Below are 24740 nucleotides of genomic sequence, written 5' to 3'. Positions count from 1 at the left end.
TATTTGTTTAACATCATTTTCATTGGTTTCCGTTTGTTGGCTTTGTTGAATTTGGTGCCTTTTTAATTTAATGATGCTCATATCGGCATATTATCATTATACCAATTTGCTCATTCTGCTCTGTGGGTTTCATATTTACACATATTTTTACCGACATACGAGGTAATTGTGATGAATTGTTAAATTAACAAATCAAAAAAAAAAATTTTTTTTCGAATTTTTCGAAATTTCGAAAATAACTACTCAAGAAAATGTCTACAAGTGAATTTTACAAAATTCAAACCATTTTAGGAGATATACATAGGTATTTTGCTCAACCGACATCCAAATAAGTTAGTTTTTCTCGGAACTGTCTTTTCAAAACGATTATCATGATTCCTCAGGTTCTGAAGAACAACAAAGCTGCGAAGGCCAATGTATTGTCGACCTAGCTATTCAAACACGACGGCGAAAAACTGATAAGGAGCATGCATCAGCTTCTTTGTAGAATATGGTCGGACGAAAGCATGTCTGACGATTGGAATTTAAGTGTGCTCTGCCCAATCCACAAAAAGAGAGACCCCAATCTGCGCCAACTACCGTGGGTAAGTTTCTTTCGAGCGTATTGTGTGAAAGATTAAAGCCCACCGTCAACAAACTGATCGGACCTTGTCAGTGTGGCTTTAGACCTGGAAAATCAACAAAATCTCCGTCACGATCGGGAAGGACCTCTCCGAGCCGTTCGATGCCAAACGAGGTTTCAGAGGGTGACTCTCTACGTGCGACTTCTTCAATCTACTGCTGGAGAAAATAATTTTATTCTATAGCTATAAGAGTGTACAGCTGCTGGCGCATTCGATAATATTGATATCATCGGCCTCAACATCCGCGCCGTTAGTTCTGCTTTCTCTAGATTGGATAAGGAAGCGAAGTAAATGGGTCTGGTAATGAACAAACAAACAGTCGTCGCACTTGCGACTTGTTTCCCACGTCACTATTGACAACGTCTGATTGTGTTTAACGTGGGATCCTGCTGTCGACAGCTTAACTCCACGGTGCTCAAAAGCACAACGGATCAATACAATGCGTCTATCAGCGCCCTGGAAACTGGGTAAACATTTTCAGTACCAATTGGCAGTGTGGCATGGACACACTAACCACCTTGGTAGGGCTCGAGGCCCATCTAAAACCTCTGCCGTACTTTGGGCCCGGCACCCGGTTGCAATGCAACTCCACATTCGACTGACAAAGTCAGTTCTTCCCGCGATTTGGGTTTTAACCACAGCCACCACGAATCTCCACGAAGGGTCAAACCCAATGAGCAGACTGGAGCGAACTCCAGGGGCAACTGCTCCCCGTGGTACCAGGTTAAAGTCGTGATACCAGTTGAGCTTCCATACAGCCCTGGACTGGTGGCCAGGATCTTAGTCGCCTCTTACGACGGGCATGCCTTACCGCGGGTATATTCGGTTTCCCCGGGGAAGCAGAGGAAGACCTCAACTCCGTTGGATCATGTGGAGAAGGACCTGGCGGCATTTAGTATCTCGAATTGGCGCTAAATTGCTAAAAGAAGAAACGATAGGAGCGCTGTTGTTAACTCGGCTAAGCTTTGTCTATGAAAAAAATTTGATTTTGAAAATTTTCTAGTTCTGACTCTTTTGTATTATCATATATTATCATATATACTCGTATTATATCAGTAGCTGTCTTCCAGTAACATTTAATTGTGATGCAGATAAAATTTTAAAAAGTTATGAGTTGAATTTTTCAGCATTGAAATAACTTAAAACTGCTCAAAACCGCGCCGAAACCATTCGGTTGAAAAAATATTGCCATTCAATATTAAAAAAAACATAACTGTCACGTTTCATAATACAAATCACATGGAGATTATTATTTAAATAACCAGTGAGAGCCTACATCTACGTATATATGTTTGTTAGTTTATCTGCTATTGACTACAAAAAACGCACTCAAATAAAAAATGTAGTAACTTTTATTTATATTGCGTCCAAAGAAAGTAAATTGCTGATGCTGACTTGTCAATCACTTTCCTGTCGGAGTGGTGATATTGAACCGCACAATCAAATGCATGTGAAATTAAAAAAATATAATCAACGACAACAGCACACAGCAACAACCACGAATGCCATAAAATTTAAATAATTAAAAAAACGCTATCAATGAAATGCTGACAGCTGCAAGCAGTCGCGCGACAGTCATGGCCAAGTAAATGAGGCGCAATGCAAATCAGTTGTGATGAATGCGTGCGACTCTTGGTATGAGTGAGAGATTTTCAGATTGTATGTATTAAAAGCTGATTTTGTTGTTGTTGCTGATGAAGTGAATGCCATGGTGGTTTTGTGATAAAAAAAGATATAATGAAGATTTTTTTGTATAGAAAATCAAAGGTTTACAATTTGGCTTTAGTATGATTTCAATGATATATTGATGAAATACCAACAGTTCTCATTGTTTTTTAACAAAAAAATAGATTAGAGAGGAAAAAATTTCAGAAAAATCTAATTTTTTTGTTGTTGAGTTGTTTTTTATTTACAGATCTATATATATTTATACACATAGCTCTGTATATAATATATTATTTTCGTCGAATTTTCTGTGCATGACATGCCAAGCCACGTACTCATCTATTTAATTTGCATTTTTGGCATAAAACAGCAACAACAAATCGACATTTTTGCACATCGCCACGAAACGACTCTGTAATTGCACAGCAGATGATAGAACGATAAGCGCTGATGTGTCTGTGATATAAGATATGCAAGCTGACTGTGCATACCCATGCGTATATACTACACTTGTTGGTATATCACTCAAGTCGGTTATGTGAGAAAGTGCGTTGTGAAAGTAAAAGTGTAAATTTAAAAATGCAAATTTAAACAATTTATCACGTGTACAATATATTCGTATGAAATTTCTCAAATTCTCATTAACGACAATGTCATTGACTCTTTTATTGAACGTATAATTGTGTTCGATTCGCCATTTAACTGCTCGCTATGTTTCAGATCTGCTGTAGTGCAAAAGATTGCCAGCTAAAGCCACAAAAGAGTTGTTCTGTTGATTTCATCACTCAAATCGGTTATATCACTATATAATTTTTATTTAATTATATTAGTCTGTTAAATTTATACCAGTCGTATGTTCGATTCACTAAAGCACTGTTCAGTGATGGTTCTTTCCATCTTAAGACCATGCTTTCTCTATGAATATGATCCGATACACGAGATATACTACTTCTAAATTGGAAGCGAGAAAAACTAAATATTTCTAACAAAACAAGCAGAAAAGTCCAACCGAGTGTTAGATGCGTTGCCAATCGCTACGAACTAGAGGCGTGGGACGTTTTTTCGGGAGGCTAGAAAATATTGAATTTAAATATGTATGTATATGTATTGCCTTGGGTTAGTATGGTGGGCTAATGAGCCGCCACACGTAGACCAGTTTCGTCTTCAGCGATATCAGATGGAGTGCCGTTACGGAGTCGATTAGGGGTAGATTGAACTTCAACAGACCCTGTGGTCTCACTAACGATACCTCTGCTAGTATCTCGTAGCTTGGAACCCCAAATGCTGGAAGAAATGCTTCACTTTTCCCTAGTGCCTTACTCCTGACTTTTTCTGCAATCATCTTAATCTTTAAACTAAATTTTTTGGGCGCATTTGGGCGTCATCAGATTGTGAGAAGTGAGTATTGCAGTTATTTTTCCACAGTCTCTTCTATCAAGTGCCAGTAGGAACTTTGTATATTTCTGTTCTACCGCTATACGCATGATGCACCCAGATAGATCGATGCAGCGCGTTTTGAACTTCCGTATAGACAATGCAAGGGATCTTTTTCACTATCTCATTGCCCTTGACGCTTTGGTGAACTGTTACCCAATTGAAGTGAAGTCGTTTGTTCCTAGCGACCCTCTTCTCTGCTGCCCTACTTTCCAAGCCAATTCTGACGTTTATGCGAAATGAGGTTTCTGTCTTGATTGGCTGTCCAAGTAGATGTTAACTCTGGAGACTTCTGCTTGAAATATACTGCAATGATCCGGCAGTTTGAAAGGGTTTCTTACGCCCAACTCTGGGCAGTATGTATAATTGATAATGTATTGTCCACAGCTACCATACCTTTACCTCACCAATATCATTCTATTTTTACTCTGAATCTCCTTTCCCAATTGAAAATCGTGCTTTGCCGCGCATTTTTCAACGTAGATGTCCTTAGGTGGCACATTTAGCACTAGTTCAAAAGTCACCATTGAAGTATTTTTTAAAGCTCCCGTTATACACTATTGGAAACGAAAAGCTCTCTGGTTGTGGCGAGCTACTGCCTACATGCATATGAAACATTGATGATCTTTCTTACTCTTTCTTAAATATGGTACTGTTCAAGACTACACCAAGGTATTTAGTGCGGTTCTTGGGAGAGAGTTATGTCCCACTTATCGAAGGGAGCCTCCATGGTGGGATGTTGTCTTTTTTAATGAAAACAAACAGATCCGTTTTCTCCACATTCAACCGCACTTGTATGCGATGCTTAACACTGCACTGCATTGAGAGTGATGGCCATAATACTACTAATGGTGTAACATTAAGCTGGCAATGTTGTCTGCGTGTGTCACTATCTTGAGAGCTCTGCCGTATAAGTTCCGTAACACTACTTATTCACCACTCTTGTTCATATGAGCGAAGATAGCACTCCACGCTGCGGAGTATCTCTATAGACTTCCCTGGTCATTCTAAAGTCGTTTGATTCTACTATCACCCTTCTAGAGATCAGGAGGTTTCTGACCCAATGTGTGCAGGAGCAACACCTATTGGCTCGTACTATTCAGAATAGATGCACGTATACCGATATATGGTATTAAGGCAACTGGAAAAGCGACAATCTGAATATTTTGTGTAGAGCACTAGGGTAAGGGTTGAGTGAAAGGTCCCCAGCCTGACACAGAAATGGTGCTACTAGAATTATATCCATATGATTTTGAGTGATTTTTGTTACTGGAAAAAACTGGTTGAAAATAAAATTCGGGTTTACACGAAACACGGCCACAGGTTGTTACCGACGAAATTAACAAAAAAGTCCAGAAAATAATTTTGAATGACCGTAAAGTAAAGCTGTTCAAGACAGAAGGCACTGTACAATCGACAGTCATCGAGTGGACTGCTTCCATGAATCTCCTCAAAAGCGTGGAAAACCGCAAGGCGTCTGTGTTTTGGGATGCGCATGGAATAATTTTTATTGACTACCTTGAAAAAGAAAATAGCGTTAGTCGCTATATTATATAACGTGATAGGACCGTTTGAAGGACGAAAACATCGAAAAACAGCCCCAGCGACTATTAACTGTTCTCAGATCTCAAAATAATGCTCGCTGGAAAGATGGGAAAAAATTTTCGACGAATGATTATTTCCGTATCCTCGCTTGATTTACATACTGAAGAAATTAAAAAAGTTTAAAGGTGCAAATAGTGAAAATGATGTTAAGTAGAAACTGGGCGGAATTATAGTCCGATTTCGTCCACTATCAAACAATCAAACAACAAACTTCTGAATGTCATGCAAATATGCGAATTGTTTATTAACCGCTAATAGTAAAAAATAATGGATACCAGCAATTACTTAAACTAAGGCCATGACCACATAATCGTCTCCCAACTATGCAATGATTTATGGTTTTCTCTAGCATTTACACATTCTTGTCTCGCAGAAATGCACATATAATTATAATGGTTAAAAATGTGCGGCTTGAAATATGTGGACGTCTGCAATCCATCTTAATCAGCAAATTCAATAAACAGGCGAACTGACAAAGCCGACCGCACACAAACACAAAATAAATTTGCGCAAATTGAAAGACAGCCGGGTTTGAGGCCACATGCGATGGGCAGCAGCCGCAAACGAAAAAAAAAAACGAAAAAAAGCAAAAAAAGAAATAACAAAAACAAAGAAAAAGTACCCAAAAAATAAAGAAAGAATACAGAAGCAACAACACACAAGAAATGCCAAACAATAAGCTACTCCAGCAAGAAGAAGAAAAATCAGAAGAAAAAGTGGCAGATGCGGTCGAACGCATGCGCAGCAAACACAAATCATTCATGCAGGCGCGCAGTCAGCTTAGTGCGGGGGGTGAAGTATGAGGCAGAAAGACATGTCAGTGAATGAGAAATTGCAACAAAGACGAATACGGGCATCTATTTGCGAATTTTCGTATAAATACAAGTGTGGAGACATTTAAGACGCCAACAAACGGTAGGCACACGCTTCTTTGCGCTTTCGTAATGCTTAAGGCCGCTTTTGCAGCGATTTTGGTTGCATTTTTATTTATATTTTTCTCTTTTGTGGTTGACCACATGCATGCATCTTAGCCATCAAGGCAGAAGCGCCGCAGCTAGCAGACAGCACTGAAAATGCCTCGCATTCTTTGCTGTCTTAACGCGGAGAGAGAGACGGACATGTGGTCGAGGAAAGGAATGTGGCAAGTTAGCAGCCAATTTGATGAACGAAAAAATGGAAAAAAAACGCGAAGAGGAATGGCGCATGCTGAAAAATTAGCATTTTGCTGAGCCACACCGTGCATGGGCCACCATGCGTATGAGTAACCTCAAGTATTTTAAAAATTAGAAATGGCTGTGGAAGTGGTGCGGTTATTGGCAGTATTTTTTTTTTTTTAATTTGCTTGCTTTTTTAATAGATATTTAATTCCTGCTTTAAAAAATATTTACGATATAGCAGGTTCAACATTTTTTCTTTGAGAAATTTTTAAAAATAGAAATATTTGTAGGCGAAAATTTTCGACAAAGAATTGGGATCATTTCAGATATCAAGTCAAAACCAGAAAATACGTAAACTTCTGAAAACAACAACGCTTTGATACCCTTCACAGGTGCATTTTTTGTGCCATAAAGAGTAAAAAAATATTTTTCTCCTGATTTTTATCGATCAATTTGTATGGCAGCTATATGCTATAGTAACTCGATCTGAATAATTTCTTGGATATTAAATGATAGCTTTAGTAAAGAATTCATACCAAATTTCGTTAAGATATCTTATCAAATGAAAAAGTTTCTCATACAAGCACTTGTTTGCGAACGCGCAGTTTGTATGAGAGCTATATGCTATAGTAATCTGATTTAAGTACTTTCTTCGCAGATTGCACCATTGTCTTAAATAATAACTCACACAAAAATTCGTGTAACTATCTCTTCAAATGAGAAAGTTATCCATACAAGCACTTGATTTTGATCGATCAAAAAAAATTTTTTTCTTCTGATATTTTATTATTATTTTAATTTTCACTTCATTCATCAAGTCATAAATTTCAATACTTTTGCATTTTTACTTGTCTTAACCCGATGTTAAACCTAACTCCACATTACAATCAAAAAAATATAGCTGGCCACTCTAATCACTGAGGAAGCGCTCATACTGCTGAGTCGACCTCTACAACAATTTCTGCAGCTGCCTGCTGCCGCAACTAAGTTAAGCAATTTTCGTTGCTCACCACAATGCTGTCTCGTTGCCTCGCTGCCGGGCTGTCGCCGCTGAGCTTTGCTAAATTTCACCGCCACGAATTGACATGTTGGAATTTATTTGGTATGTTCTACGTAGCCGGCTGCTGGTGTGCAAATAGCCGGGCATGTAATATATCGAACGCCGTTTACAGCTATTTTTTACTCTTCTGCGTCTGGCTGCTAGGTGCGCGAAGAATAATGACTGGCTAGCAAGATGACCGGCTGCCTTGCTGCTCGACTGACCGCTCCAACAACGTTTAGAATTTTTGTGTTTTTGTTTTTATCTTGTGCTTTCTGCTTATTTCGTTTCTGCTTGTTGGTGCTGATTTATTTTATTCTCGCTGACATATTAACATTTCTTTCCGTCAAGCATTTGCGGCATCTGATTGCCGCTATTTCCTTCCTGTTCTACGATTTTGCCTTGCAAGTATGCGTCGTCTGAAATTATGTTGTTAAGCCATTAAATCGTCTATAATTTATTGAGCCGTTTGACCACATTCACAGTGTATTTGGTAAATAATGAGGCAGTTGTGTGCAACGCAGGAAATGTCGTTGAGCAGTTAAATCCTCATTTTTTTGTTGCTATGTGATTACGGATTGCAGTAACTGCCTCAATTTGTTTTGTTCGAAAATTGTGGGTAAAATTATGAAATTAATATAAAGTTGTGATATAAATTGAAGTTGAATAAATGAGAAATGAAATTTATTTGTATAAACTTTAAGTTAAGTTTTTACTAATAAATTTCTCATTGAGCAACTTTGGCTTTGAAGATATAAAATAAATAAAAATATATATTTTTCTCCAGTGTTATTTATAGAACGTTCATTAAGACTGTGTTTCATATTTCGATATCAATGCGACAAATTTGTTGAAATGGCCATAAAGACATTAAAAATTAGTATTGAGTCTTTAACTACCCCATAATCGGTTTTCTAAGAGATGTCGTAATCTAGTTTTTATCTTCTGATATTTTATCCATTGTTCCATTACTCCGAACAAGCATTGGAAACCTATTTTCTTGTGCTCATTTTTCAGTATTGGCATGTAACTCATTTGAAATGAGAGCAACAATAATTTTTGCACTCAAATATGTCGAACTTTATGCCTGAAAAAGTGTTTGTGCGGGGGTTCCTTTCCATTACTTTAATATGAAGAAAACCTCAGCCGAAATCCAACGTGCTTTAGGAAGTTTATGGTGAAAAGTTGGATATATTTGAAAGCATTGAAATCGGGATATATGAATTCAAGTCAAGAGATGTTAAAAACGATTTTACATGTCAGAAATGCTGCTTGAACGCTACTAAAAGAAGTGCCTAGTGCATCGGCTATTGATTTGTGGTGAAAATAAGACCAAACCAATGGTAAAACCAAATATCCATTTTGCCAAGTTACTCTATATTTGGTGTGACCAGAAGGGCATTACATATGAGCTTCTTAAACCAAATGAAACCATTAATGGGTAACGCTACAGATAAAAACTCATCAAGGTGAAGGAATGATTGCCGAAAAACGCCCGAATTCGGCTACTAAACACGAAGCAATAATTTTCCAGCAATGACAGCGATCGGCCTGTCAGGACCATTTGTTGCAGGACCAGTTAAAAACTATATTTGCAAAACTACGGCTGAAAAGTTTCGCCTCCGACAGCACCGATCTTGCCTCTTCTGACTACTATTTATTCCGATCCATGTAAAATGGTCTCAATGGAAAACCCTTCACATCAGAACTGAGTACCAAAAATTCTTTTGGAATGGAACTCACAAAGTGCCATAAAGTCGAGAAAATGTAAATATTGTAAAGTCATATGAATTCACTAAACATAAAACTTCGATTTCGCCCAATATTGTCACGATTTATTATTTATTATTTATTGGAGGGAAGGACATGACTCAATTTTCTTCCTAACTAATAATATCATTTGTGGTCATTAAAATTTGTATGTATATGAAGAAGTATATACACGCCTTCTTTCTTATATTCAAAAATATTAGCTTTTCATTCTCATGAAAAATATCAAAGTTTCTTAAGTAATGTTTTAGAGAGTCACGGTTCTATTGGTCGTATCATACGCTATATAAAGTGAACGTGACTCTCCTCAGATTTATTTGGTTTCACCCTATATTATTATTTTATTTACAAGTGAGTTTATTTTTATACTCTGGCAACAATTTTTTGCTAACGAGACCCCAGGGTACAAGTAATTGTTGAAAACAAAACAAGGTTGTTTGTGAAACTCCTAAAACTAAAAGAATCAAATATTAGGGTTATATATTCCAAAGTGATCAGGGCGACGAGCCCTAAAGAAAAATATAAGAAAACGATGTCTGTCTGTCCGTCCGTCTTTGTTATCCGAGTTTTTTCCGTGCAAGCTGTCAAAAATTTAGTAAAAATTTAAATATCATGATGAAACTTTACACGTTTTTTGGCTTTATCCATAAGAAGGTTTTCTCTCGAAATGGGCAAAATCGGTCTACTGCCACGCCCACAAAATGGCGGAAACCGAAAACCTATTTTTTTCTAAGCCATAAATAAAGATATTAAAAAAAATATTGGCAACAAAGGATCGCATTAGGGAAAATTTGGAAAAATTTTTTTTAAAAGTCAGGCCCCGCCCCCTACAAAGTTTTTTGTACATACGGAAACTACTATAGCTATGTCTACCAAATTCTACAGAGTCGTTTTCTTCAGGTATTTCCATATACAGTTCAAAAATGGAAGAAATCGGATAATATCCACGCCCACCTCCCATACAAAGGTTATGTTGAAAACGTCAGAAACACTAAATTTTACGGAAAAAGTGGCAGAAGGAAGCTTTTTATTTAATTTAAAAATTTTTTTGGCGCCGACTTATGGACCAAGCATATCTCAGGAGCTACTAGACCGATTTCAATGAAATTCGGTATATAAATTTTCTTAACACCCTGATGACATGTACGAAATATGGGTGAAATCGGTTCACAACCACGCCTTTTTCCAATATAACGCTATTTTGAATTCCATCTGATGCCTTTTCTGTATAAAACGAATATACATTAGGGGATGAAAAAAATGTTATAGCTGTTTAAAAATGAGTGAAGATAATGAAGAAATTCGCTATATTTTGCAATTTTTGTAAAAAAAAGGAAGAATGCCACGCAAGTCACCAACGAAAATTTTTTATGGAGATGATACTGTATCAGTTCGTGTAGCACACAACGGTTCTTTCGCTTCCGTTCTTGAAATTTGATGTGAAAGTTACATCTCGCTCTGGTCGATCTAACGTTAAAAAAGTCGAGGAAATTATGGAAAAGATTGACCAGGACGGTCACATAAGCAGCCATGACATCACTAAGGAACTTAACAAATGGTTTTGAAACATTTAAGAAAGCCTAGCTACGAAAAGAAGCTCGATTTTTGGGTACCACATGAATTGTCTGTGAAAATTTTAATTGACCGAATTAACATCTGCGATTCTTTGCTGAAACGAAATGAAATCGAACCATTTCTGAAGCGAATGCTAACAGGAGACGCAAAATGGATCAAATACGACAATAATGTGCGAAAAAGATCATGGTCCAAGCGTAGTGAAGCTCAACAAATGGTCGCAAAGCCAAGATTGACGCCTCAAAAGGTTATGCTGAGTGTTTGGTTGGATTGGAAAGAAATCATCCACTATGAGCTGCTACAGCCTGGTCAAACGATTGATTCTACATTTTACTGTCAACAGCTGATGAGATTGAAGCAAGCAATCGAAAAAAAACGACCAGAACTGATCAAAAGAAGGGCTTCGTGTTCCATCAGGATAACGCTAGGCCACACACATCTTTGATGACTCGTCAAAAACTGCGAGAGCTTGGCTGGGGTGTTTTGTTGCATCCACCATATAGTCCAGACCTTACACCATCGGACTACCATTTGTCTCAGTCAATGCAGTACTCTCTTAGTGGGGAGTAAAGTTGGCTTCAAGAGAAGCCTGTGAAAATGACTTGTCGCAGTTTTCCGCCGAAAAGTTTTACACTGATGGAATAATGTCTCTAGCGGAAAAATGATAAAAAGTGGTCGACCAAATGGTATTTGGTTCATTAAAGTTCAAAATAAATATAAAAAAAAATAAGTTGAAGTTTGATCAGAAATACGAAAAGATTTTTTCGACTACCCAATATTTTTTTTATATTCATCATATTATATTCTTCCTTTTTACAGTATTTCTGTTGACGCTTTATCTAATTTTCAAAATATTTCTGTTAAACGTTTTGCCCAGTACATATGTATATAGATTTCTTTGCTTCTGTTGGTGTAGCTGCGCGTTTTTTTTTGACGATTGAGCGTCATTTTCGATATCTAAACATGCTACCATAATTTGTAGACAGTTCTGACTCTTAAAAGTTAATCGCCGTTTGCATAAATTCAACTCACGATAATGGTGATCATACGAGTATTCGTCTAATTTGAGAAAACTTTCTCTAGGACCTATACAATTTTTACATTTTTTCTAGTGGGGATACGACTTTTTCACACACAATCTTCGGCAAACAAAACAGTGAAGATGTGGTCTTGAAAATTCACCTCGCTCATCGAACGCACACCGAATTTAAGTCATACATATTCACTTTTTTAACAATTTCGTTTAAGAAAATAAGCTTAAAAAGTATTATTTTCTATGAATTGACATAAAATATTAAAATTCTACAAATCAATTTAGTTCTCAGACCCGCGTTGCAGCTGCAGTCTAAGTGGTATCAATAATACCCAAATAAAAAGGCTTAAAATGCAATAATTAATAAAAAACAGTTCAAAAAATAAATAAAAAGCAGAACTTGGAAGTAATAGGAAGTACAGCAGCGGCCATAAATGTAATTAGGTTGAAAATCCCAGTGTGCAGACTAGTTCTGCTCGCGACGACATGCAACAAACAACATTCTTTGGAGCCACCACCATGTACATAATACGGTGGAACGGTGGCACGGCAAAGGCAGCATTTTCCACAACTCATCAACATCAATGAGATACGCGCAATGCGCTTATAATTACCAGCATAAATCGGTGTTGCAACTACTTAAACACACACGCACACATACATATGTATGTATATATGGATACATACACACATACATGCAAGCGACTAGAAGCTGTGAGTTTTGGACGACACGAACGCCGCTGAATTAGAAATACAAAATAAAGAAAGCGTCGAAGATGCACAAATACATACATGTATGTATATATATACACATACAGATGTGTGAGCGTGTGGCGAGTTGCGCACTAAATACGCTCAAAACGATTGAATGGCACCTGAACCATATTTAAGCCACAATAATGGCCAAAGTAAGCACAAAATGCAATTGCAGCTGTCCGTCTGCCCGGCTGCCTCACCGTCTGTCTGTCTGTCTCTATATTTGCTTAGCCAGTTGCTTGCTTGGCACCGTCCGTCGACTGGCTGGCCACTTATAAGTCGGCACATAAATTAGTTATGGTATTAGTGAACAGTTAATTTGCTGAATTTCTAGAATTGTAAAATGATTAACGCAAATACGTGTCCAAACCAGGTGAATTCAGACTAAACTGCGGCAAATGAGCGCGAGAACGGCACCAAACCAAAGCCAGCAACCCCATTTAACTCGAACTGTTTTGGTTTGGCTGCGTCTGTGCCTTGATTTGGCTTGAGCTAAATGAGCCATTAAATGTGTTAAATATTAACGACGCGATGGCAGGATTTTCATGTTGCAACAAAAACAAAACAATAACAACAAATAAGCAAAATAGCAAAAGCAGTGGCAACGTCTGCGCGTCCTGTTTGCCTGCAGCTGCTGTGTGGCGAACAAACTAAAGCCTTAAACACACGCACTACAAAAAAATAAGTGTTAAAACAGATAGAACAAGAAAAATACCCTTCACAGCTGCATTTCTTATTGCATAAAAGGGTATAAAAATATCTTTATCTTGATTTGAACGTTCAATTTGTATGACAGCTACATGCTATAGTGAGCCGATCTGAATAATTTGTACGGAAATAATACCGCTATTTTTAAGCAATAATTCAATCGAAATTTTATGCGCATATCTCATGAAATATAAAGTTTTTCCATACAAGAACTTGATTTGAAACGTTCAGTTTGTATGGCAGCTACATGCTATAGTGATCCGATCTATACAGTTTGTTTGGAGATTATACCGCTATTTTCGTTAATAATCCGAACCAAATTTCGTGATGATATCTCGTGAAATATAAAGCTTTTCCATACAAGAACTTGATTTGAAACGTTCAGTTTGTATGGCAGCTATATGCTATAGTCGTCTGATCTAAACAATTTCTTCGGAGATTGTACCGCTACTTAAGGCAATTATTTATGCCAGATTTTGAGAGGATATCTCGTCAAATAGAATGTGTCTCCATACAAGAAGTTGATTTCAACCGTTCAGTTTGTATGGCAGCTATAAGCTAGAGCGGTCCTATATCAGTGAGTCCAACAAATAAGCAGTATCTTGTAGTGAAAAGAACATGTGAAAAATTTTGTATCGATATCTCAAAAACTGAGGGACTAATTCACCTATAACCACACACCCTGTTCAGGGTATAAAAGCATGCCGCAAGCAAGTCAGCCTGCGTGCCAGCGCACAAGCATGAGGCAAAGTGTAATAAAATATGCAGTCAAAAGTCAAGCAAAATAAATTGCAAACAAAAAAGAAGCCAAAAAAAAACAAAACAACAACAGCGATAACAAAGTTGCAGACAAATAACGCAGGAAGCGTGGAATGTCGCGTAGAACTAGCGCTCAAAATGCGTGCGTGTTGCAAGCTGCATAGAACAGGCTGTGCCACAGCGACCACTACGAGTTAGCAGACGTCTGAGTGGCCAAGGCAGCGTCTTGTTTACACACACACACACACACGTTCACATATATTTAAAAATGCATTTCCACCTTTTTCGCGGCTTCCTCCGCATTACTCTTTTTTATTGTTTGGCAGTTTTGCAATTTTCGGCTGCCTCTCAATATTTTGCCGTTATTTTATGCATTTCTATATTTTGCATGGTTTTTTATTTTTATTTTGCGGTTTCTATCGCCTCTTTGCAACATTGCAACGCGTTCAATTGTTGTTGTTCAACTGTATACGTATATATACCAACACACACATGTATAAAACAGTTTCGTTACAAGTTCGTTGCTCAAGTCTTTTGTTTTTCTTTAAGGATGTTTGTATGCGCTTTAGTCAAATATTCGTTGTGCTGCCATTGCCGCTGCCGCTGCCACAGCATGAACCGGTCACTTTTCAGCAAAAGCTTGTTTGTGTTTGGTTGGTCGTTTGTTTTCGTTGTCTGTCTTTCTTATTTTTTTGTTTATTTGCTTGCAAATAGTTGAAATTCTTTAGCGTTACTTTTTCGCGACATTTTCTTCGTACGCAGAGGTCACTTTCGGGTAGCCATAGGCAAGAAACACTTCTATTTTTCCTATATAAATATTGAAAGCGGAAGATATGAAACATAAATTAATTTTATTAATAAATATTAATATTTTTGCATAAAAAAGATTCTTTGCTTTCCATGATTTTTTTCCCTTGATTCCATTTGCTCTCCATGCTTAAAAATTTTAAATGACCAAAGAAAATTAATCTAAATCTTAAATTTTTACGTTAACTTTTTGATTTATAATTTGAATGGTTTTTACTTAAGCAAAATAAATAAAATTAATAAATATTTGACTAAAATTCCTTCATCATAAATAAAAAATACATGAATTGTTTACAAATAGAAACGAAAACTTTATTGCTGGTTTAAGCATCCAAAAGATCGTGCTTGAGGTTTACTTTTGAAAATGTTTGATACAATATTTGTCAATGGATAAAGGAATAAATTTAAAAATCTAAACCTAAAATTGATATTTTTGCTTTGGGCCTTTTTTTTATAAACCTCGCGAAAGGTAAGCCAATGGGAAGCTACAGCCTTCTGAAGAGCGCCTACCGCAACTTAAACATTTCTTCATTCAACTTCCCAATCAACATTCATTAACATTTCCGGTGATATTTTCGATAATCAAACGTTTTATCTCAAAACTTCATCGTTGCCGTTTAAATTTTGCATTCAAAAATAGAAAGAATAATACTAGTGGATCCGACCACGCGTTGCTGTGATATATGTACATATTATACTATTATTCATATAATATAATAAACTATTCAATACAATATTCATTTTTTTACGAATGAAGGCGAAAACGTTTTTGTCGGTATACAAATCCAAGGGATTGTACTTGAGGTTTAATTTTGAAAATGTTCATACAAATAAATTTCATTGGAAAAAATAACGAATTTAAGGCTGCTTTCTCAATGTCTGGTTACCAGCCTTTCTGTTCAGTTAATAGAGTTGTCCGCTTAATAGATTGTACTTAATAAACATCAACAAATTGTGGGTTCGGCCAATGTACATGTTTAATGGAGATGTCCGCTTAATAGAGCGTCCATTTAATAGAGCTCTCACTGTATTTTTTATTTATGGATTATTTTTACTATCCTATCTTCTAAATTAGTTTGAACTGGACACAGTGTGCTAAATTTTTCTAAAATCGGTTCATCAATCGGTTTCCCGGACAAACAACACGACACCTAAATTTTATATATACAGAAGATAAAATATATTTTTCTAATTTTTTTTTTAACAGTAATAAGAGTGATAGATTATTGCATGAATTACTGGTGATTTTTGACATTTCTGTATCGAAAAACAACTTTCCTTAACTTTTAATTAAGGGGGTCCGCTTTTAAAATTTCTTAAAAAAATCGATTTTTTTATTGTACAAATCGAAGGCTTAAATTGTCTAGAATATGTTGGTAAAATGTTTTTTCGATCCGTCGCAACACGACCCTGAACGGACCTATGTCCTGAGCATTGACGGACTGTTTTTGAACTTTGACATTCGTTTCCTCGAAACAAGATTTTTCTAATCAGAGGGCATTCTCGTTTTTATCTCATTCAACCAAGTATCTTCGCGGTTTGCCCGCCTAAAAGAAGACAAAATTCTCCGGCGCTGTAACCTACAAAATCGAAATATTTTGATCATGAACGATTTTTTGCAACATGTCAAAGTGAAAAAACCATGCGAAAAAACGATACTTTATTTTTAAGTGGCCGCCATTTTGTTTCTGTAAAGAATTTTTTCATGTTTTTTAGGTTGGGCGCCTCTACGGAATGTTATCATTAGGATTCGTTTGATTTTCTGCTTGTAGACAACGAATTGCGACCTGTATCGTGCCCGCAGATGAGGTCGGTTTTCAAAACACCTTTTGCTGGAGCCGCCATTTTGGACGCCTGTTTTGACATCCGACACTCAAAAACTCTGATTTTATAGATGAAACCTGAATAAACATATTGCAGAATAGCGCACATGTCTCAGTCAGTTCACTTCTTCAAAAAAAAAAAAATATCAAATATTAAGTACTTTTTGCACAATTATATAAGAATTTCAGTCAATAAAGCGAAGAAATCTCAAGTTGTACAAGCAGTGAGTTGAATGAGAAAATCAAAAACCTGAAAACCAAAAAATTTCCCGGTTACGACCTGATTACTGCCGAGGTTCTAAAACAGCTTCCTCCAATAAGTATAGTAGAAGTTACCAACATTATTAAACGCGTACCAACTTATTGGAAAACTATTGAAGTTATAATGATTCAAAAGCTAGGAAAACCAGGATATGATGTATCTTCTTACAGGTCCATATCATTTCTACTTATAATATCGAAGCTTTTTGAGAAAATTCTCATGAAACGTTTCAATGAAATCATAGAACGAAAAACCATAATTCCATTGTATCAGTTTGCAACCAACTGAGCCAACCATTATATGATTAATAAAATCCATAGAATTACACACATTATTGAAAAAGCCTTTGAAGAAAAAATATCTGTTCTACCGTGACGAGTATTCTATGCTTAGGGAAATAAAAGCAGGAGTTCCACAAGGTATGGTGTTGGGTCTTCTTCTTAATATTGAATTCATGCATGACCTGCCAGTAGACTGCAATTATTCAACAGCCACATTTGCAGATAATACCGCGTTGAATGCTGTTGGTGGTAATGAACACGAGTCAACTACTATTTTTCTGTAAATAAAGACTTAGAATGGGCAAAAAGATGGCAGATAAAACTCAGCAGCTTCTTGAAGAGATAATGAGGTTTGCAAAATTTCAAAAAGATATCTTAAAAACTGATGGGACTAGTTGGTATATATGCAGACAGACAGACATGCGACCAGATTGGACATAGCTAAATCGACTCAGCTCAACATAAGCTGATCATTTATATATATACTTTATAGGGTCTCCGACGCTTCCAAAAGGGTGTTACAAACTTTGACAAAGCGCCTTAATATACCCTGTTCAGGGTAAAAAAAAAAACCATAGTAAAGAACTTATCATCAGCTTTTATGCTTTAAGAAATGCATTTATGAAGGGTATTTTGGTACAGCCGAAGTATTCAAATTTTTAAAAGGTCCAAAAATAAAGGTTTCACATATATTTATATAACATATATTTAATCTTAATAATCCAATGAAAACTAACAACTTTCAAATAATTGTAAGGAAAATTATCCAAATCATTAGCTTTTGAAAAATTTCATAGAATACTTTGAATGTAGGCATATATACATATAATAACATATAATTTGGGCGGTATTGTATATACAGTTTTGTAAAACTCACAAATCGAGAAAAACTTTCAACGGCTGAAATAAATCAATTTTAACTTCAAATCGACGAGTGAAAACTTGCAAAAATATTACTAACACCATTGGGACTTCAAACTGCATACAAAAAGTTTGACTGCCAATGTGCCCTTTAAAACTATTTAGTTCTCATACAAAGTAAATTCCCACCATAAATTATAAACAAAACTAAAATAACAACATAAATTAGTACCGTTTAAAATTCGATTAAATAGGCGTTAACTAAACGATTTCCTCACACTCGAGTAATCCATATTTACAACAATAAATGCTATATAAAATCATGCCATGAAATTCAGATTTATTACGGCAGCCAGCTTATGGGAATTAATGACCTCATTAATGTAAATTTTTAATTTACGGATATATAATATTTTCTGACCATATCAAAGCAATTTAGCTAGCGACACCAATATAACGCTGAAGAAAGCGTTACAGTTACCTACATATAAATATGTCTACAAAGCATTCATTCATTGATTTTGCAGACTCTTTCACATCCACACACAAATACACACATTCACCTGTATCCAACTATGATCACTTGTTTCCAGCTCTCGAACGCTCTAAAGTCTGCATAAATTATTCATTTCCATTGTGAGGCAGCACAGCTTAAGCTGCTATTTACATACCGATGCTCTGAGAGCGCTACTTTTACTTGTCAACACCGTTAGCGGAATTTGCATATTCAATCAAAACAAAGAAATCAAATTGTCGTACACAAATGCTTAATCCGACAACGGTATTTTATCGATATGGAATTCGATTGGCTAACCGATTTTTGTTTATTTTAGCAATTTTTTGAGACTCTATTGAGTGCTGGACCATTGATGAAAAGTAAAATGAAGGCAAAAACTAAGTCAATAAAAGTAAAAGTGGAAAATCTTGGCTCATTGTGGAAATACATTTTTGTTTGCCGCGTAATAATATTATTCGGATTGAAATATGTTTATTTTGGGAAAGGTTTTATGAGTGATTTATTTGTGATTTTCAAAGATAAATATTTTGAAAGTAAAACACAAACCAGTTTAATTAGTTAAAATAATTTAATTTAACCAAAATAATCAAATACAAATTTAGCTTACCCTGCTTGGAAATCGAAACTCTTCTCCAACCATCTGTTCAAAACTAATAGTAATTTTGATAGTTTTTAGGTCGTGATTTATAATAAATGTTTTTCTAAAACATGAATTGCTAGTGAGAAAAAAAAAATTATTTCATAGCTAAGCATACTTCAGCTGAAAGATTTTTTTACAAGCTTTACCTAATTTGAGGAAAAATGGCCTTCGAACTGGAAAACAGCGTGGGAAAGACAGTTTTCCGACACTTTTGAATGCTCAGAAAGGACCAATACAGAAACCACTACCATTAAAAGTCCCTTCACTGGTTCGAAAATTGTATCACTTTCGAATTTCCAATCAACTCGTTTCCTTTTTTTTATTTTTATTTTTAGTGTAGCATAGCGAACTGATTAATGGGTCTTACTTCTAAGGAATTGATATAAAATTCGGTCCCCAATCTTCTTGCTTTTCCATTGAAAAGAGAGATTGGCAATTGAAGACACAATATGCATTTTATTTATATGTGACCTGGTCTACGAAAAGGGAGCTAACGTGCGAAAATTAGTTTTCTGGGAAAATCTGTTAAAAATAATCGTCAGTTTCTCGTTATCTCATTAATTGTTCTCCTTTTTTTTGACACCTAAGCCCCCTTTCCCTAGACCAGGTCACATATATACAAAAACCGAAGCGGCTTTGGTATCCCTAAAGTCTCGTCTCTTAGATAAGATGGTGAAAGGATGTCTGATCTCTCAGTGGTTTTAGCTTATTTCACGATAATCCGCCAATGAATTCCAGGTCATAATGATATTACTGATAACTACGAAACAGTTGGACTGACCAGACCAGGCACCACCATACAATTAGACACCGAAACGTATGGAATTTATATGCCTCTGACTACTTGTAGATATTTAATCGGCAAACAAACATCTTCCAAGAGGAAACATCTTCTATGCCAATGCAAGTTTTTGTATAGGAAAAGAATCGCCATGATCAGTTGACGATGTTTCCGAGGTAGCAGAAATAAAACTTTTAGTACTGATGAAGATTTTAGGGAAGACATAATAGTGTGTGAGAATTTTAATGCCGTTAGTTAAGACCTCCTAAAGGTCTAGGTGTGTGTCGTCGGACATCTACTCCATCTAACTTCTCCAGAAGGAATTATTACAGTATTCTTGTTTTAAAAAATACACTTGAGAAGATCTTGAAATACATTGTGACCAAAATGTACGCGGAAGTTGTGGGTAAAAATATCGAGCAAAATATTTGTCTCAAATTTTGTATTTCTAACCGAATTTCGAGTGCTGAATCGTTGCGAATGTTTGAAAAGGTGATCAAATTTTATCAAAAATATAAGCCTTCGAGCGGTACAAAGTCTTCGAAGACGGTCATTGACACGCATTGTTCTGGAGGAATTTCGATCTCTTCCACTGATGAAAATATGAAAAGAGTGAAAGATATGATGCTTGAAAATCGTCAGGCAAGTGTCAGAAGAAAAATGGCAACTCGGCATACTATCTCGTGAGTTCGTTGCATTACTCGTCTCCATAAAGTTGAATTTTTTTCAAAACGGAGTACCGTAAACAGAGTTCTTTGGACATGCTTGATCGTGCGAACTCCGATCCCACATTTATGGAGAGCATCATAACTGCCGATAAGACGTGAATTCATGAGTTTGACATGCAAACACGTCAACAATAATCGGAAGACAAGAGGACAAGAAAGACTACGCCAAAGTAACTCAAAAATCAAAGTGATGCTCATTGTTTTTTACGATGATCGTGGTTTGGTGCATTATAAATTTGTTCCGAAGGGACAGACGATGCACCATCGCATTGAACCACGATTGTGATCAAAATTCAAGCCGAAAACCATATTCATCAGTTTTGGTTGCGTGGTATTTTTTCTTGTTCCCCAAACAGAAATTCCGTTCCGTGGAAACCATTTTCAGTGGATCGAAGAAATAAAACAAAATTCGCTGAAGGAGCTGAAGGTCATCCCAAAAACTGCTTATGAAAAGTGGTTCGAGGACTGGAAAAATCGTTGTCATAAGTGTATTACAATTGGTGGGGATTACTTTGAAGGCGATAAATTAAAAATTGATGAATCATTAAATATTTCGCTTTTTGGTTAGAATTTCCGGGTACTTTTTTGTCAACAACAAACGTTTTGACATATTTATAAATTGCTCTCCTAAAATAGCTAAAAATAGTTATATTTTCTAAATACACATACACCTGTTGTTTGTACATATCTACAGAAACCTTCCCTGCAGTCATTTAACTGTATCCCAAAAATCAATGTCTTCCGCAACATTGACTGATTGCTAAGTCTACAAGACAAAAAAATTGCGCTAAAAGCAAAACCGTACAATAACAAAAATATCATTTTTTTTGCTGACCCAATAAACTCTTTAAGCAGCCACAACGAATCAATCCTACCCAATAATATTCCCGACAACACCATAAATTATCGTTTACGCGCGCAAAAAACACCCAAAGCCGCATACTTGTCAAGTGCTGCGTTGCGCATGCGTGACTTGTCGAGAAGCGCAGCAAAAAATAAATAATCAACAACAGCAACAACCTAGACATTAAGTGGCAAAAATCTACCTGCACGCATTAAGGTGTGTGAAATTTTTGCGGACCACAAATCAATCAAAACCCCCAACGACCTTTTCATTTTCTCTTTCCGCAGACGGTGTGCTTTGCTTTGTTATTGTTGCTGTGCGTTTTTTTTTATTGCTTTGTGTCTTTCTTTCTCATCTCGTCTTAACGCTTTCTTTGAGAACTATTGTGTGCCAATCAGTGGCGATATTCAATTCAATTTACGACTTCTACAAGCGACTTTTATTTCTATTTAATCTGCGACGATACACGAGTTCGCCTTTTGAAGCCAACAATAACAACAATGGCAGCGTTTTTATGCGATTTTCTGCTGATTTTTTTTGTTGATTTGTCCCTGCCCACATTTGTGCGGTTCACTTGTAAATTAATAAAATTTTAATCCACCACACTGGCATCGATATTTGCTAATAACTCTAAAATTTGATTTTCTTAGATCGTAAAAGCCATTTTCATTACTTAAGACATAATAGATGGTCAGTTGCTCTAGCAATTTTATGGCATCACCTATAGTTATTTTATCGCACTGCGTGAATGCAGTTATTATGCTTGTCTCCGTAATGTGTACCTTCATGCTGCTAACTTATCGGCTTGTAGCGGCCAAGGTAAGAGCACCGCTTGAGAAATCAATAGCTCTTCGTTAAACAATTTTAGAAGCAAGGGCACTGAGTTTCTTAATATTGATGTCTCTTCAACACAAATCAAATATTTCTTATTTTCACTTAACTATAGTTATAACGGATGATCCAAGTAGAGGTACTTTTTTCAATAACATTTTTTGACAGATGACGCGTGAGTCATGTCAAGTTGTCATGCTATTTTTGTTCAATATTGTTCGACATTTTATCACGGAATGACCAACGCCTGAAAAACGTTTCAACTTTATTATGAAAATTCACGTTCTGTAAAAATTATGTTTCGCGCGTTTCGCTCAACTTACTCGTATGATTAACATAATCGGCCTACTCACAACACCTTCATCCATCTTGAGACCCTGCATTGCTTATTGGATAATATTCGATCGAATAGACCACATGCAGCACGCAGTGAAGAAAATATAGCAGCCGCAGCTGAGAATGAGAGTAAGATCTTAAATTGAAAGCGTACAAAATACAGCTTGGACAAGAACTGAAGCCGTTCGACCTTCATAAGGGACATCGCTGTGCTCTATGGGTTCTTGAAAAGTTGCAAGAAGTTGCGACGTTTTCGAGCCAATGTGTTCAGCTATGAGGCTCATTTCTGGCTTAACCCATAGTTAAGGCTTTCTTTAGAAGACAATTTCATAATCATTAGTACGACAAAAGTGAAATCCTCATCATTTTCGTCTTGTTTTTACATTTTGTTTACTAGAATAAATCAGAGAGGGCTGTATTGATGATCGCATATTCACTCAAACTTTCAAACTTCCTGGATCCTGAATTTGGCTCACAAACGAGGTTTGCACGACGGTATACCATCTTAAAATTTCTTTCCGCGAACACTACACTTTTTACAATTAAATGAGAATAATAAAATTCATTGTCAAACATTATTATCTTGGTACCATATGGTACTTTGTCGCATTTCGGCTCATCTACCACACGTTTTGCTGACGTCACTTTAGCATGCGCCTGCAAATGGTTGAGAGAGCATCTTAGTGAGATAAACATTTGGTTTTCTTAATAGATTGTGACAAAAAAGCAGCCGGAAAGTGTAATTGCATTCTCCGGGTAAATGATATTGGGTAGTCAAAAAAAGTCTTTTCGTATTTCTGATCAAACTTCAACTTATTTTTTTTTATATTTAACAAATATGTACCATTTTGGTCGACCACTTTTGTGAGATTTTTACGCTGCAGACATTATTCGATTAGTGTAAAACTTTCAACAGTGTAAATCGAAATTTCAAAATTTCCAGAGCAGAAGCGAGCGGACCATCGTTGTGCTACACGAACTGCATATTCTCCGTAAACTTCACAAATTTCATTGGTGGCTTGCGTGGCATTCTTCCCTTTTTTATATAAAAATTTCAAAATATAGCGAATTTCTTTATTATTTTCACTCATTTTTGAACAGCTTTAACTTTTTTTTCAACTTCCCCGAATTTAATTTTTTTTTTTGGTTAAATGAAAAGTGAAATCTCACCTTTTCAACGCTACATGGTAAGACATAATGCATGGTAAAACACAATAACGACTGCAACGACATTTATTGACAAAATACGAAAATTTTCGATCATCCAATATTTTAAGAATCTAACGTTGCGAATGAAGATTGAATTTGTTATTAATTTAGAATTTATATAAATATTAACATTTCTAACACAAAAGTCATCGATTGAAGTTTAATTTTACTTTCTACTAATATTACTTCCTTTACACAAAAAAAAACAAATTTTTAATTTAATATAAAAATATATTGTACTCACCTCAAAAACACTGTAAATCAATTAATCCAAATCGCTTAAGAGCAACAAGCCCTATAATCCTTGCAAGCAATATGTTTGTATATTGAATGTTGATTTCTATAAGAGTTGTATAAAAGGCAAAGAAAAAAGCAAATTTAATATGCTGAATAAATATATTTTTTTTAGTATTAATTTTTAATTTTTTTAACTTAAACTATTTAAAAGAAAATGTTTAAGTTATAAAAAATTAAAAATTAATATTAAAAAATTATAAAAAATATTTAAAAAAAATATTTAATAAAAATTAAAAAAAAATTATGAAATACAATCTTTTTTAAATTATTATTAAATAAATTTAAAAAAAAAAAATTGTTAAATACAATTTTTTTTTAAATTATTACTAAATAAATTTTTTTCATATTTTTTTAACTCGTTTTTGTTTTTTTTATTAAATACAACTTTTAAATATTATT

At 35.7% G+C, this 24740-nt stretch overlaps 1 protein-coding gene across 1 annotated transcript in view; it reads right to left on the bottom strand.

Annotated features, from left to right (window-relative positions):
- LOC126759380 (uncharacterized) overlaps positions 1-24346 on the bottom strand; it is a 65402-nt gene extending 41056 nt beyond the window's left edge. Inside the window, exon 1 of the mRNA XM_050474115.1 lies at positions 24289-24346. The gene's annotated coding sequence lies outside the window, so the exon portion shown is untranslated. The remainder of the gene's footprint in view (positions 1-24288) is intronic.
- Between the last annotated feature and the right edge of the window lie 394 nt (positions 24347-24740).

Source organism: Bactrocera neohumeralis, chromosome 5 (genome assembly GCF_024586455.1).
Source record: "Bactrocera neohumeralis isolate Rockhampton chromosome 5, APGP_CSIRO_Bneo_wtdbg2-racon-allhic-juicebox.fasta_v2, whole genome shotgun sequence".
NCBI lineage: Eukaryota > Metazoa > Arthropoda > Insecta > Diptera > Tephritidae > Bactrocera > Bactrocera neohumeralis.
This window is presented reverse-complemented; position numbering and strand designations above follow the sequence as displayed.